Genomic DNA, 16,012 nt, shown 5'->3' with positions numbered 1-16,012 from the left:
AGTATGAGACAAAGACCATTTGGTACTATCTTCCCTGGTAGCAGCCAATGTATCTTCAAGTTTAGATTGTTCTGGTAGCCTAACTGCTCTGCAAAGTCCGGAAACCACAATGGAGACCATGTATCTGCCTCTATATTATCAAACCAAGACACCATTTCATCCACATATGATCTGAGATTCCCAGAACCAACAAAAAAACCACCATAATGAATCTCTACTATGAATACATCTCTACGATCACCTACAGAATAGACAAAAAATCAACAAAATAAGGTACATTGCAGTGAAGATGAAAAATGCCAAAACCCTAAAATTTTGCTCCAACTCGATGACTGGACATGGCAAAGTCTTGCCTTTCTACCTCATGTGCATCCTCTTAGCCTACCAAATTCGATGAATCAAGAATGGAAAGCACTGATCAAACTCACCGTACACCGGGGGAGGTGCCCCTTTTGGCTGTAGCGTCGCGACCATCCTTGTACCCACAGCGTTGCCACTCTAGAGCTCAGTCGCCCGCCTCTCCTGCTCTGGTAGCACAGAGGCCCTCACCACTGTCCCTTCAGTCGCCTGCCTCATAGCCCTCAACACCCTCACCACGAGCTGCGACGACGAACCCAAAGGGTCACGAAGGGATGCCAGTGGAATTACGGACCTAAGGGGCCTAATTGCAATAAGATGCCATGCCATCCTTGCTTATGGACTTAAATGACACAGAAATAAAGATTATGGACCTAATTAGTCATTTTGAGAGTTTATGGACGGGGATGACACACACCAACAAGTATAAGGACCAGGTATGCACTTTGCTCAAGCAGAAGCATCTCTACTATAATGAACCAATCAAAATTATACTAAGTCCCCTAGAAAAATATCCCCGCTAAAAACCTACAACCATCATGTACCTAGAAAAATATATACAGAAATTTATCTATATTAAAATCAAAAGCTAATAAAACACTAAAACCAATCTGACAAAACTACCTTTGATGTGTGATGGCAGGCTTCTCACCCCCGTGCCTTCCATCCCATGCACGCGTGCTTCAAACTCGCTCGAACGCACACATCGTCGCGAGCACGGATCGAAGGCTGCGATCACAGAATAAAAAAAAAAGAAGGAAACTACGACATCACCCAGAACCCCACTGCCTCCTCCCGGGCTGCCGCCTCCTCTGCCCCACCCCCACTAAGGCCCATCCTCTGACCTCGCCTCCTGGTGCCGGTCCATGCTACGGCGCACACGCAGCCCCCACCCTCCTCCTCCTCGACGGCACCTGAGGCAGGTCAAGGAGATGCGCGTGACCAGCTAGGTCTTCTCCGTGGGATCTGCTCGAGCCGGCGCAGTCCCAACCCGTAGCCCCACCCCATCGCGCTCCTCACCCCGCGCCGCGCATAGCAGGATCGGGAGGAAGGAGAGGAGAGGCGGTTGAGGGAGGGACTCATACGCCATAGATCAGGGGCGCCTGCGGATCGCCATCCCCTCTCGACGGTGGCCACGGCGCCCTTCCCCATCCCAACGGCCTTGCGTGCATGGGTGTCAGCGATGGGCAGCCGCCCTCGAGACTCTGGATCCGTGCTGGACGGACACGGCGGTGGTGGATTCCCTCAGGACGGCTATGGATCGCGGCGGCGGTGGTGCCGGTGTCGGGCATGGACGTGGATGAGCTATAGCTCTACTCCGGCACTGGAGGTTGTCGGGCGAGGTATGGAGATGGATTTGGTGGTTAGTCACTGTTGCGTGAGTAGTTCTCTGTGAATTCTTCGATGTCAAGGGCATCAACGCAGGAGGAGGTGCAGATGAGGACGCGAGCAGCCGCTCACCGTGGCCCAATCTCGAGCTGGCACTGTGTGCCACCCCTCCTCCATCGGTCGGAGCCGCAATTGCCACGAACCCCATCACCATCATGAGATCCAGTGTCAGAGGTCCGGCCGGCAGAGAGTAGCGATGGGGTGAGAACTCCACAACTCCGGACAACCTGCTTCTTTCGAATCTTCACTTGTTCATCGACCAAACAGTAGCTGGGAATAAGACGGGGTTTGGATGGGATATTTCTCATTTTTGTTTTTAATTATCTAACAGAAATAAGCAACTCTAATCTGTTCGTGTGGAACTTTTTCTTACAGTTTCAGTGAACTCATGTGTACATTATGGAGGCTTATAAAGATGCAAGCCGGCTAAGTGAGGAAGTGTGGATTGTAAATTGATGTGGCTATTGGATTAGAGTATTAGTGTTGCCCACTGCTAATTTGGTGTTGATCATGTACTGGTATTGGATAAATGTTGTCTCAAATGCAATTTCATTGTCATCATACCGTGGAATTGGAAGCTGACTAAATGCTCTATTGTTAAATTCCCAGGTTTCATGTATGGTTAGTGATGATGCCATGATATTGATTTTGGGCACCTGAACCTTGTTGTTGGACACGGGAGAGCTTGACCCCAATGGCAATACACATGAGAGCTTTATTATAACAGTTTTTGCAAACTTGAGTGTATGTACCAATTAATTTTTCTCTAGAGTGGTTAATTATATTTCTTCTAATTATTAACTATTGTTATATAAGTCCAAGCAGCATAAAAAGTGAGGCTGTGCCTATTATAAATGCATTGGAAAAGAGAAACTATAACTTGATTATATACTGAACACCCATCATCAATATGATCATACCGGTGGAAACTTGGAATTGAAGGCAAAATATGGTGCAAAGGTATAGCTTTGGGCTATTTTCTTTGTTCTTTCTTTTCTTGTATCAGTGACTCTGATACGGTATGTGACAGTGACACAATGAAAATGTGTATTGTTTATGAGATAAAGTGAAGCCAATAGGGCTATACCCAAGGATGAACTTGTTATGAGTGTTTATAGCTATATTATTCTTATCAATAAAGTACCTGTTAAATTCAACAAGATTTATAGTTTTCAAGATTGAATTATATAACTGAAGTTTAGAACTGGGCAGATACTAATGGCTATGCCTCAAGCTTGAGCGTGACTTCTGTCTGTAGTAGCAAATCTAAGTTTCGATGATTTTCTAGGTGATTTGAAGGAAACTGTTTGATCTTTCATGCAAATCTTTTTCTTTAGTTTTTATTGTTTCTATACTGGATTGGTTCTGAGAAGGATAAGGACAAAATACCTGGCATTGACATCACTATTAATGAATCTGATTTTTTGTTTTTTTTGCAAATTTTATCTTGTTTTCTACTTTACCATAGCGTTAGCATGGCACACTACTATCAGAGAATAAAGATTGGCCCACCCTTCTCTACTTCAAAGGGTGAAGCATAGGCATCGGATTTGTGCCTTTTATCACTCTATTCAGCACTCGGCCTGTTTGCTATCCTTTTATCAGTATAATCTAGATTCTAATAAGTTTGACAAAACTATTCCCATGCATTTCACAGATCATGAAAAATGTTACAGCCACCAGTACATCAAGGTATTTTCTTGTTCTAGGAAATATAAACTTGCACTATTTTTATGTTTACCAGCTTTCAAATATCTGAAGTTGAGCTACTAAAAGTGAGAGGAACCAACATACGATGCTAGATGCATTTCAAAATTTCTTCTTGGCTTTTGTTAGCTATCATTTTGTGAAGCATGCTTCCAACAATAATCGATCCTAATGACCTTATAGTTTGCTGTGCCAGATAACGATCCTCAGAAATGAAACTGCTTTCTCTAGCATTCTACCGACGGTCGATAGTTCATTGTGAAAAGTTTCTGCAGTGTACATAATTATTGCTTTTCGCATATGATTGTTTTCTGCAGTGTACATAATTATTGATCAGTAATGACAAAATAGACAAGATACGCAGTTAGACTAAGATACATTAAACATTGCGCTTTTGATATCTAGACGATATTTCTAATTTTAGCATTGGCTTCATGCTTTTGAATATACAATTTTCTTCTTTCAGGGTGCTTTAGTGCGAGTGAAATTATGGGATTTGCTAGGTAATGAGCCTGATGTCAAATTCAAGGAAACAGGGTACAGTAACATGTACTTCCCTCAGATTCGCAAAGAATGATCTATCTGTTTCTGCTATTCTTTTCTGGGTTAGTGCTTAGCCATAACGATAGCTGATTGATCAAAAATAACTTTGTTTCCGTACCTCTACGTTGCGTTGTTAGATTGTATCTGATAGGAAGTACATTTGTTATTGTAACAAAATATCAGAAAATTGTTAATAATGTCTCAAAAGGCCTGTGCTCTGAAGTTTCAGAAACTGTAATTTCATCTTTTCAGGAAATAACCATATTCTGGAAGTTTAGAGTGCTAGATGCTAGATGCTGTTAACATGCTGAATGGATGCCAAAAGACAACTTTGAAAGAAACAAAATGACAAATGGATGGTGAATTTTGGTGTTTTGTTGACGAAGTTCCGTTCTGTTGACACATGGTGGGAAATTTAGGATAGTATGAAAATACATGCTCGATGTAATGTCACATCCTTCTGTTCAAATAATCTCTAGGGGAGTGATATTTGCATTGTTTCATATTCAAAGGAAGTGTGTACATACGTCCTTGTTTGATGACGTGGATCAATCTGGCCTTTATTTAGGATAGTATAAAAATACATGCTCGATGTAATGTCACATCCTTCTATTCAAATGATCTCTAGGGGAGTGATATTTGCATTGTTTCGTATTCAAAGGAAGTGTGTACAGATGTCCTTGTTTGATGACGTGGATCAATCTGTGGCCTTCATGTTCCTTTTATCTTTGTGTCATTGTCATACACTTTCATTATTTCAGATTATCTATTTTTGTCGCTAAATGATTGCCTCATGCTTTATCTGAGTTAGACTCCATAGTTTGCACTTGTTATCTTCTTATCTTTAGTTTCTTATTATGCTTGTTTCTGTTGTATCGCCCCTGATGCGTTAGCACAACTGAAAAGTCACCGTAGCGTTAGCACTACTAGTAATAGTATAGTCGACATCCCCGTGGATTTTCCAGTAGCTGTATGTGAGGCTACAGTCTATTCCTATTCTTATAAAATTTGAAATTCTTACAAATAATAAAAAAATATGACCTTTAATTTGGTAGTCTTTAACCATTTTTATATGAAAAACATTCGCTCTGTCATTATGAAAAATACCTAAAGTAACCACCTACATTTGTATCTAAATTACACATAATTATCATTATTAAATATTAACCCTCTAAATTTTTTACCTCTGTTATAAAAGATAATTTTTAAAACCCCCATAAATTTATATCTAAATTAACCGCCTCTGTCATCATGAAAGATAATTTTAAATAATCCTCTAAGCTTGTATGTAAATTACCCACTTATACCATTACGAAGCATAATGCAAAGTAACCACTAAATTTACATCTCAGTTATGCAGTACTGAAATATATAATAATACCTTTATTTTGTATCTAAATTATACACATATGTCATCATAGAAATAACTAAAATACCCTTTAAATGTACACATAAATACTAATATATGCTATTATGCATAATAATTCAATAGCCATAAAGTACACCATATATTTCTAAATTTCATCTTCTATTACTATCAAATTAAAATTAAGCATATCGCTCATGCCAAGTAAACATGCATATATTAAGATTAATATTTATTTTATCATTATCAATGCAAGTATGCAAAAATGTTTTCTTAACAAACCACATATGAATGGCACTGATAATTCACTCTAAGTTATACTAATACTCTATAATAATAGATTATGTCATATCAATATTAATAATTCAATTTTACGTGCTCCGACTTTATAAAAAATTACTACTCAACGTACTACTACTCTTCAATATAGCAAATTCAACATCTTAAGTGATGTGGGTCTAATTGGAAATGGCTATTTATGCCATTGTAGTCATTAAGAGTGTAGCTTAGGATATACAATCTTTTTAATAAAAAATGTAAAGATTTTAATAAAATGTGCTATAAGCACCAGAGTTTCATTTTAACACATGGATAAAAAATCGCAACAACAAATAAGATCAAGAATTGAAATATAATATATAGATTTTTGCTATCTTAATTGACCACATTTATAGGAAAGGAAACAACATCTATGGCACCAAATAAGTATATTATGAAAGTATGTTTCATGATGTATCTACTAATTTGATGTCATAAGTATTGGTCTCTTTTTATAAATTGGTCAAAGTTAAAATAGTTTGAATTAGGACAACTGAAGTTGATTTAAGTTGAGATGGAAGAAGTAATAAAGATACCATAAGCATCAGAGTTTAACTTAATTTAAGAATAAAAAAATATATTGATTACACGATTAAAATTTAAACACCAAAATTGGTAAAAAAATAAAAGCACTATGTTTATGCTAACCTTAACTAGATAAGTTAACAAAATATTCTCACACTATAGGTTTTGTGATTACCCCCCATCCAACAACATATAGTGTATAAGATTCAAAATACTTACAACCGCTACAATACTACTCCATTGGTTATCAACCATGAACAACACAATTGACCTCGCCAAGAAGGTATTTCCTGCATGTGAATCAAGGAACACAAGCAAGAATGTAAAGAACACAATCTGAAATTGCAAATATATATAAAATATATAAGTCTCAAAGGTTCAAGTTATTGAATCGAATGTACTATTCATCATAGTCAAACAGAACAAGAATAAGGGCCTTGATTCATAGCAGCCGGACTTGGCGTCACAAGTAACATGAAGATTATCAGTTTCACGTCGAAAATTAGAACTCGACAAAACCTAAACCCTAACTTGGATGACATCTGTTGAATATATAGTCTAAGGGTGGCTAGATGATGAGGACATGACACCCATGCATATGACCATGTTTGGTGCATGGCATGGAGGGATAGGAGGCCAGCAAGGGTGTCCAAGTCAAGAAGGAGGTCCAAGGCTAATTCGGTTCGAGTCCCCGAGGTGGAGGCCCAAAGCAACTCAAGTTCGAGTCTGTCTCGGGTTCCAGGACCAGTCTGCCTTAAACTGGTCACCTAGGACGCATCCGGACTCTGTTTTCGATGATCCACATATGGATGGAAAGCTAATTTGATAAGGAAGCCAATTCAAGTGGGTTGACGTCAAAAGCTCTTCATAATCAATGGGAATCGTTGAAACAAGTCAGCATCCAAAATCTGCCAGGGTGCTGCGACACTATCTTTTGGTCCGTTAGACCATGTATCGTGTTTGGGCCCATTAGAGGGCGCGTCCAGGGGGGGTGATGCCCAAGACTCTATAAATACCAGCCGTCGCTCTCCTTAGGGTTTGGGTTTTGTTTAGTTCTTGATTTCCTCGTGAAATAGACATCGTTTTGCTGCAACTGTGCCGCCAAGGCTGCTTGCTATGAACCAGGGCCCCAGTTCTTGATTTTGTTCGCCTGTGGCGATTAGTCCTTTCGAATAAAGACTTGAACTCCTTCTTGATTTCATAAGCCTCATATTTATTTGCAATTTCAGATTACGTTCATCCCGTTCTTGCTTGTGTTCTCGATTCGCTTGCAGGAAAGCCTTCTTGGCGAGGCCAATCGCGTTTGCGTGGTTGATAACCAATAGAGCAGTGGTGTAACGGTTGCGGGGGTCCGAATCAATCTTGGTTTGAAGCCTAGATCATGAACGTCGAGTCTCCACCAATCGACGCTATCATATCTTTCGGAAGATAGGGCCTAGTCTACATCAAGTGGTATCAGAGACCTTATTGCCTGTTAGGTATAACTTTGTTTCCCTCTTTAGATTGTTACTGTTTTTGCATTACCTATTGTCCACAAAAAGCAAAAAAAAATATACACCGCTACATATTTCCTGTCCTATAGCCTCATTGTGCCGTGCAATTTCGTCTCTGTTTCACGTTGTTGAGTTTGCCCTAGGTCAAGTTCTAGTTGCTGGTTTTAGATCGTTTTTGAGTCCAATTTGTATTTTTCCTTTATTTTTCATCATAATCCGTGAACACCTTCAAGTCTTGCTGTGATTCCTTTGTATTCATCAAACCCTAGACCACGTCATCTTATTTGTTACACTTGTCTTCACTATTTCCATCAAATCCTTGCTGCCGTGACCAATTTTGCGCGCATTATTCCCATTTTGTCCTCTAATTCGGAGTGCGTTCGTAAAACTGGTCTGGTTTTCGCATACGAACTCGGATTTTGACGTTCCATATATCAAAATCGATCATAATTTTTTTTTTGGATCCGTCCATCCCCGATCTTGTCGGGATTAGAGATTTTTATTTTGGTCAAAAAGTGGTCACAAGATCCTCTTTTCGTGGTCACAAGGTTTTTGTCGATTTCGAGCATGTCTTCTGAAAATTCCACAGGCCACGTCTTTCACTTGTTTAAGCTCATATTTTCTGTGGTTACTTCTTTTGTGCTCCTAAGTGAATAAAAAATATAAAAAAATAAAAATAAAAAGTCAAAATTTCTCAAAAAAACAACGACAGCCCCAAAAAATAGAAAAAAGAGAGGGGCAAAAGAGGAACAATAACTAGAGGAGCACATAGAGAGCGCCATTTAAGTTGTGTTTGCGTGTGCTGATTTCTACCTTGTTCCTAATCATATTCTTGCTGTTTACATCACTTGATACATCTGGTACTTGGAACGTGAGTAGGCCAGCAACTAAGATAAATACTTGGGATACTTATTCAGCTTTGCCATTCAGTTGCGAATTTTGCTATTCCTTGCTACTATATTGTGCCTGTCCAAGCTCCACTTTCTTCTAACCAAGTACAGGTTCGCCTTGCAACTGTTACACTCAAGCTACAACGGTATCATAGTCACCGACCGATTGCGCCGCCTGTTGCTTTGGTAAGAACACTTGTAAGACCGTGGTAAGACGCTTGAGAGTTGAGTGCCTTGTTTTTCCTTGTCCACATCCTATAGTAGTTCATAGGAAAATACATACTTGTGTGTTTTCTTGTTTGATTATAACAATGACAGGTTGTTTATATCCACCGACTTATGATGGTATAGGTGCTGATGAGTACATGGAGTGGGAAATTGCCACAGATAACATATTTGCTACTCGCTTTATATGTCCAAGGAGGAAGGTAAAAAATACATCTAGTGTTTTGTGACATTCTGCTTTATCTTGGTGGGAGTCTTTAGATCCTTCTGATAAATCTCAAACTTGGAATGATATGAAAGATCTTATGAGAGAAAATTTTGTTAATCCATCTCTTGTAATTAATTCAAATGATGAGGTGCATCAACTAGATCATTCTCTTGTTATTCCTCCTGCTATGTCTAACCTTTTGCAGGACAATGTACAAAAGAGCGAGGATGACGTGACAGAAAATAAGATGCTCATAGTCTCATGTGACAATTCAGAACCATCAACTATTACTCCTGCTGAACATGAGAGCAAAGGTAAAACCCACGATGCTAAACTCACGGAAGATGAGAGTTCTCTTGATGTTCTGAATTTTTCCACCAATCATGCTATGATAGAGCAAATTTTAGTGGAGCCTTCGCTTGATTTACCTTTGTCACAAGATGATTTGCTTGATGTTCCTTGTGATAAAGATGAATTGGTTGATGATGGTTCAGTTTTACATGTTTTGGAATCAATCACTTGTGCTGAAAATGTTATTCATATTGCTACTAAAACTAATGAGCTCAAACTGTTGTCTTCTTTACATACTTTGGGTTACATTGAATTTGATGTTTTGTGTAACCTAGATTGCTTAGAGGAGAGCCTATTTAAATATGCTGATTTGCCTTGGTTTTCTAAACATACATATCATGTTATTGGCAAATATAACAATAAAGAACAATATATGATACATCAAGTATACATTCATAGTAATATGAATTCTCCTTTTGTTATACAAGATTATGATCGTTTAGAGGGCAGCCATAATAATACAAACATTTTCTTATGTTCCTCAAAGAAACAAGTTCACTTTCAAGAAGGGGAGCATTGTTGGTTGTTATCTATGTCTGCTAGACCATCTATTCCTGCATTGTCTTTAGTTAGTTCTAATCTTTTACATGATAGTGTTGACATGCATCGTGTGCATTCGGATCAAAGAGTCTACATACTTGCTGAAATTTTATGTGAGATGTCACACTAGAAACTTGGAAACATGGTCACGTTCCTTCTCACAATTATTTCAGTTCCCTTTGTCTTCGCAACCCTGTTCTCCTTTGTGTTGTGCAGGACCAGTTTCAAGCACAATCGACGCTGAGGACGGCTTTTCGTCAAGAAGGGGAGGATGATGATGACATAACACCCATGCATATGACCATGTTTGGTGCATGGCATGGAGGGATAGGAGGCCAACAAGGGTGTCCAAGTCAAGAAGGAGGTCCGAGGCTAATTCGGTTCGAGTCCCCGAGGTAGAGGCCTAAAGCAACTCAAGTTCGAGTCTGTCTCGGGTTCCAGGACCAGTCTGTCTTAAACTAGTCACCCAGGACGCATCCGGACTCCGTTTTCGATGATCCACATATGGATAGAAAGCTAATTTGATAAGGAAGCCAATCCAAGTGGTTTGACATCAAAAGCTCTTCAGAATCAACGGGAATAGTCGAAACAAGTTAGCATCCAGAATCTGCCAGGGTGCTACGACACCGTCTTTTGGTCCGTTGGACCGTGTATCGTGTTTGGGCCCATTAGAGGGCGCGTCTAGGGGGGTGACGCCCAAGACTCTATAAATACCAGCCGTCGCTCTCCTTAGTGTTTGTGTTTTGTTTAGTTCTTGATTTTCTCGTGAAACAGACATCGTTTTGCTGCAACTGTGCCGCAAAGGCTGCTTGCTGTGAACCAGGGCCCCAGTTCTTGATCTTGTTCGTCTGTGGCGATTAGTCCTTTCGAATAAAGACTTGAACTTCTTCTTGATTTCATAAGCCTCATATTTATTTGCAATTTCAGATTGCGTTCATCCCGTTCTTGCTTGTGTTCTCGATTCGCTTGCAGGAAAGCCTTCTCGGCGAGGTCAATCGCGTTTGCGTGGTTGATAACCAATGGAGCAGTGGTGTAACGGTTGTGGGGGTCCGAATCAATCTTGGTTCGAAGCCTAGATCGTGAACGTCGAGTCTCCACCAATCGACGCTATCATACCTTTCAAAAGATCGGGCCTAGTCTACATCACTAAAGACCCCCTATTCGCATCCCTAAGGAGCCCCAACACGTTGAACAACCAACGGCTCAAAAGATGGTGATGTATAGTACCCTAACAAATTCTGAATGTCCACTTATTTCTACGATTCTTGTTGACCCCAAATGAATTTTGACATGGGACCAGTGGCATTGGCAAGCTTATCTCCTTAGTTTTCTGTGCATCAAAATCAGAGTTCTCGTATGTGGCCTGGGTGTCAGTTTTAGAGTAGGTTGCTCCTGTAGTTCATGATTGATTTGAACTTGATATGGATTGTGTCTCCAACTTGGCTGGACACCCATAACATTGAGCTTTGATGGTCATGCACTTCAAGATAGGTCTTGAGCATGGCGTCCATGTCCATGAGTTGTAGATACAACGTAAGAAGTTTCTCCAAGGTTCATAGCATTCTCAAATTGTTCTCTAAACACACTGAAAGTGCCGACATTAGATAGCACCAAATTCTTACTTACATCATTGTGCAAACATAGGAATGAGATCACCTTATATACAATGGTCATATCGTTAGGTTGCATGTCCCCTCACCAACTTAGTGGAAAATTGAGCTCGCGATAGATGCATGAAGGCCATGATGTGTTGGTACGTGACACAATGCTGATCGATTCAATTGAGTTTCAAAAGAATACAACGTCTTCTAGAGCATTTCATGATCTTTCACTCTCTCGTGCTAGTGGTGAGTTAGAGTGGTGTGTCCAAACATGATAGAGAGTTTGATCTGAGATGAATTAGAACGCATGATAGGATCATTGGATAGGACTCCAAGCCTCCCATGCTTATACAAGTTAAAATAGTGTGTTTACAGGCAAGTTACAAAGTTTGATTTCAAGATGAATAGGAACATACGACACGGTCTCTGAATAAATCTATGAGCTGCAAGTCATCCAGATGATCTACAATAAGTTGTGCAACCCGTTGCGACACACGAATATGTCTACTAGAATAAAAATTACACCGTTTTGAATGAAAAAATATTATATCACTAGCAGTAATTTAAAGCTTATTTTAAAAATAATTAATGCATGTCATAAATCAAGTTATTACTTGAGTTTTGGGCAATGAGCTAAGGATGTGCCCCGATTGTAGCGCATAAGCATATTTGCTAGTAGACCTAAAACAAGCAAAGCAGGCCTGATGCATGTCGTTAATCCTTACGGTCCTGTTCTTTGATGTGATCCTACGCACGATCAAATATGCCCTCCGGTCCCCTCCGTTCGTTGTGTCGCAAGCAAAAATCATATATAACACCTATCGCCTAGTAATGTTGTTTTTGGTCGAACGGTGATGCACATAAGGAGCATGTGCCCCTAAGGGCAATTTTTCTGTGTTCATTCTAGCCACTGTTTAAAACCACACAATGTATTGGATAGCGAGTGTACTCAGCAGTCAGCAGTCAGCAGGTTGCATTCATCTTCACCACCATGTTGGCGGCGTCTTAAGGTGAGTAGACCTACACGAACGTCTTCATAGCAGCAGACGCGAAGAAGAGGGACAAGAAGCGAGACGTGAAGAGCAACAGCGCCCATGTATATTAGAGATGATGAACACGGTTGGAGATGGAAAATAAAAATATATTATCATGACATGGTGAGACACAGTTTTGATTTCATAAATCAATCTCCTGGGCCAGCTGGCCTGCTGGTCGCTGTGCCTCCAGAAAGTGCTGCTAACAGGACAATTCTTTCTACCGGCCTGATCTCTACTGGTTTGCTATTGGACTATACTGATCTGCAATTTCCTACCCAGATGAGTTCGGATCTAAATTCTAGTGAGCTTTGGCATCACTGCTAAAAACCTAGCGACATAGGTAAGCAACATTTGCTAATCACATCCTATGTCTCTTATTTGTTGGGTGGCATCAAATGCCCTAGATCCCAACGTCATGCCCTAAGACCCTAATAATCTATGCGTTGTATGAAATCGCTATGAAATTCTAATCGAGGTTGATCAAAACAAGCTGATTCTGGGCCATTCCAAACATCTCTGTTTTCACCGGATCAATCACATTGACCATCGCATGAGGTTCTGAGAAACGATAATTAACAACACGCACAACCTTGACCTATTATTTTTCCCATCCATGTAGCTACACGCACTGTTCACTACTGGACTCACTGGCTTTGCCGAGTGCCAGGGGCACTCGGCAAACAATACTCGGCAAAAAATGCGTCGGCAAAGGCGTCTTTGCCGAGTGTCTTTTGTCGGGCACTCGGCAAAGGGACACTCGGCAAAGTTGGAACCGAAAAAACCCCGAAAAAAATGGGAATTTTACTGAAAAATGGATTTTTTTTAGTTGATGGAGGCCCCCACCGGTCAGCGCCCACCCATCTCCGGCATTTTTCGCGTAAATTTCACGGCTACGCGGCCGACGGGATTCGAACCCGAGACCTCCCGCTGCGCACAAAGCCTTTGCCGAGTGTAAATTGCTTGTTTGAGGCCCTAAACGAATTCAAATAAAAAAGTTGTAAACTACAAAGTTTCATAACTTTTCGAGATCTACACTTTTAGTTTAGGAAGTTTTTCCATCCGAGGTCGTTTACAAAATTTGAATTTTAAAATTTGGAAATTCAAACGCAGTTTTGCATGACAAGATGTTTTCAAATCAAAAAGTTGCCAACTACAATGTTTCATAACTTTTCGAGATCTACAGAGTTTATTTTGGTTGTTTTTCCATCCGAGGTTGTTTGAAAAGTTCGAATTTTAAAATTTTGAAATTCAAACATAGTTTTGCATGATAAGATGATTTCAAATCAAAAAGTTGCCAATTACAAAGTTTCATAACTTTTCGAGATCTACAAAGTTTATTTTGGTTGTTTGGTCATCTGTTCATCCGACATGGTCGTTCTAACATTGTTCACAAATCTTATATATCTCTCTTGTAGTTTCATAAACTACAAGAGAGATATGTTAGATTTGTGAACAAATTTATTTTCACTTTGTCATATGAAGAAAAGACCAAAACAAACATTGTACATCTTGATGAGTTATACAACTTTGTAGTTGAAAACTTTTTCATTTGAATTAATTTACTGCTTTAAAATGTGCTTTGAAATTTTCTTTGCTAAGTGTCAAAAAAAAAACACTCGGCAAAGAAGCTCTTTGCCGAGTGTCAAAAAAAAAAAAACACTCGGCAAAGAAGTTTTTTTTGTCGAGTGTAAATTGCTTGTTTGAGGCCCTAAATGAATTCAAATAAAAAAGTTGTAAACTACAAAGTTTCATAACTTTTCGAGATCTACACTTTTAGTTTAGGAAGTTTTTCTATCCGAGGTCGTTTATAAAATTTGAATTTTAAAATTTTGAAATTCAAACGCAGTTTTGCATGACAAGATGTTTTCAAATAAAAAAGTTGCCAACTACAATGTTTCATAACTTTTTGAGATCTACAAAGTTTATTTTGGTTGTTTGGTCATCTGTTCATCCGACATGGTCGTTCTAACATTGTTCACAAATCTTATATATCTCTCTTGTAGTTTCATAAACTACAAGAGAGATATGTTAGATTTGTGAACAAATTTACTTTCACTTTGTCATATGAAGAAAAGACCAAAACAAACATTGTACATCTTGATGAGTTGTACAACTTTGTAGTTGAAAACTTTTTCATTTGAATTAATTTACTGCTTCAAAATATGCTTTGAAATTTTCTTTGCCGAGTGTAAAAAAAAACACTCGGCAAAGAAGCTCTTTGCCGAGTGTCAAAAAAAAAACACTCGGCAAAGAAGCTTCTTTGCCGAGTGTCAAAAAAACACTCGGCAAAGAGCTTATTTGCCGAGTGTCAAAAAAAAACACTCGGCAAAGGCGTCTTTGCCGAGTGCCCGAAAAACAACACTCGGCAAACCACTTGGCACTCGGCAAAGAGCCGGTCTCCGGTAGTGGTTAGCTCCAATGGTGATTACAGCCAGTAGGGTCGTTAGCATTTTCAAAATATTTTTCAAAGCATTTTCACTTGCTTTCACACCACGTCACTATGTCTAATGCATATGCAATGTTAGTCCTCACCTAATGGCACTAGATAATCGTAATCACTTTAGAGTTCTCCTCTTAATACTACGCCTATCTATATCCTAAACCCGACTGTTTAGTACTCTATTGCACTTTGGCCAGCGAACAAAACCCCTATACATTATACCTTTGTCTTGGGGCTTGTTTCGAACTCCTTCCAATTCCTTGCAATGGTTGCAACTCCTTCGCTTCTCTTTGTTGAACACTTGCATGCACCATGGTCATTATCAACTGCACCATGCTCCTAGCCTTGCTCAACTCCATTTTATGGACCCTAACTCAGTTATCTCCAATTAAAAGCATTAGTCCACTAGTTGTCACTTAATTACCAAAACAAAAAACTAGGGTTTTCACCCTGGTAGATATTGTAGGATTTGTTTCTACCTCCTCATTATAATTAAATTACTAGAAAACATGCACATGAATTATAACGGAACGTACAATTTGTTGTGCCATGCTCGTGACGACTAAAATGAGCTAGCTATTTCTTGTTAGATTTAATTGGGCTTGTCACAACCTTAAATCAAATAAATTCGTAGGCCCATAATAAATGCTAGTGTGATAAAGGATTAATCTCGTATAGAAAATTGACATGTAATGTAACTTAAATATGTGACTATGAGTGCATTTATCGTGAGTTTTTAAAAAGGTGGAAGTCGTGCCACCCACACATGTGACACGAACACGCTCAGCGATGCAAGTAAGGTTTTGCAACTCTAAAATCAAAGCAAGAAGGGTGACAATGAGGTGAGAAAGGTGAGAGTGAGGGATGATGGATCAAGAGACGAGAGTAGCACGGGATAGACAAACGGTGGAGAGAGCGAGAGAAGGAAGAAATAAAATTTTGCTCTTTAATTTTAGTTATATATAAGAAACGGGAAATTAGACAAAGCTAAATTAGCTGATAACATATCTCTCGCTCGGACT

General features: G+C 39.4%; 1 long non-coding RNA gene across 6 annotated transcripts; it reads left to right on the top strand.

Annotated features, from left to right (window-relative positions):
* Window positions 1–1,167: 1,167 nt before the first annotated feature.
* Window positions 1,168–4,680, top strand: LOC136552323 (uncharacterized). Of its 6 annotated transcripts, XR_010782801.1 has the most exons (6): window positions 1,168–1,700; window positions 1,783–1,947; window positions 2,122–2,264; window positions 2,356–3,438; window positions 3,920–3,990; window positions 4,249–4,678. It is a non-coding gene; the product is annotated as an uncharacterized lncRNA (long non-coding RNA). The 6 variants fall into 6 exon arrangements; XR_010782800.1 differs by having other exon boundaries at window positions 2,356–4,058; window positions 4,249–4,680; XR_010782799.1 differs by having other exon boundaries at window positions 2,356–3,990; window positions 4,249–4,679.
* The last annotated feature ends 11,332 nt before the right edge of the window (window positions 4,681–16,012 follow it).

Source organism: Miscanthus floridulus, chromosome 4 (genome assembly GCF_019320115.1).
Source record: "Miscanthus floridulus cultivar M001 chromosome 4, ASM1932011v1, whole genome shotgun sequence".
NCBI lineage: Eukaryota > Viridiplantae > Streptophyta > Magnoliopsida > Poales > Poaceae > Miscanthus > Miscanthus floridulus.
Note: the sequence above shows the minus strand (reverse complement) of the source record. Positions and strands in the feature narration are given on the sequence as shown.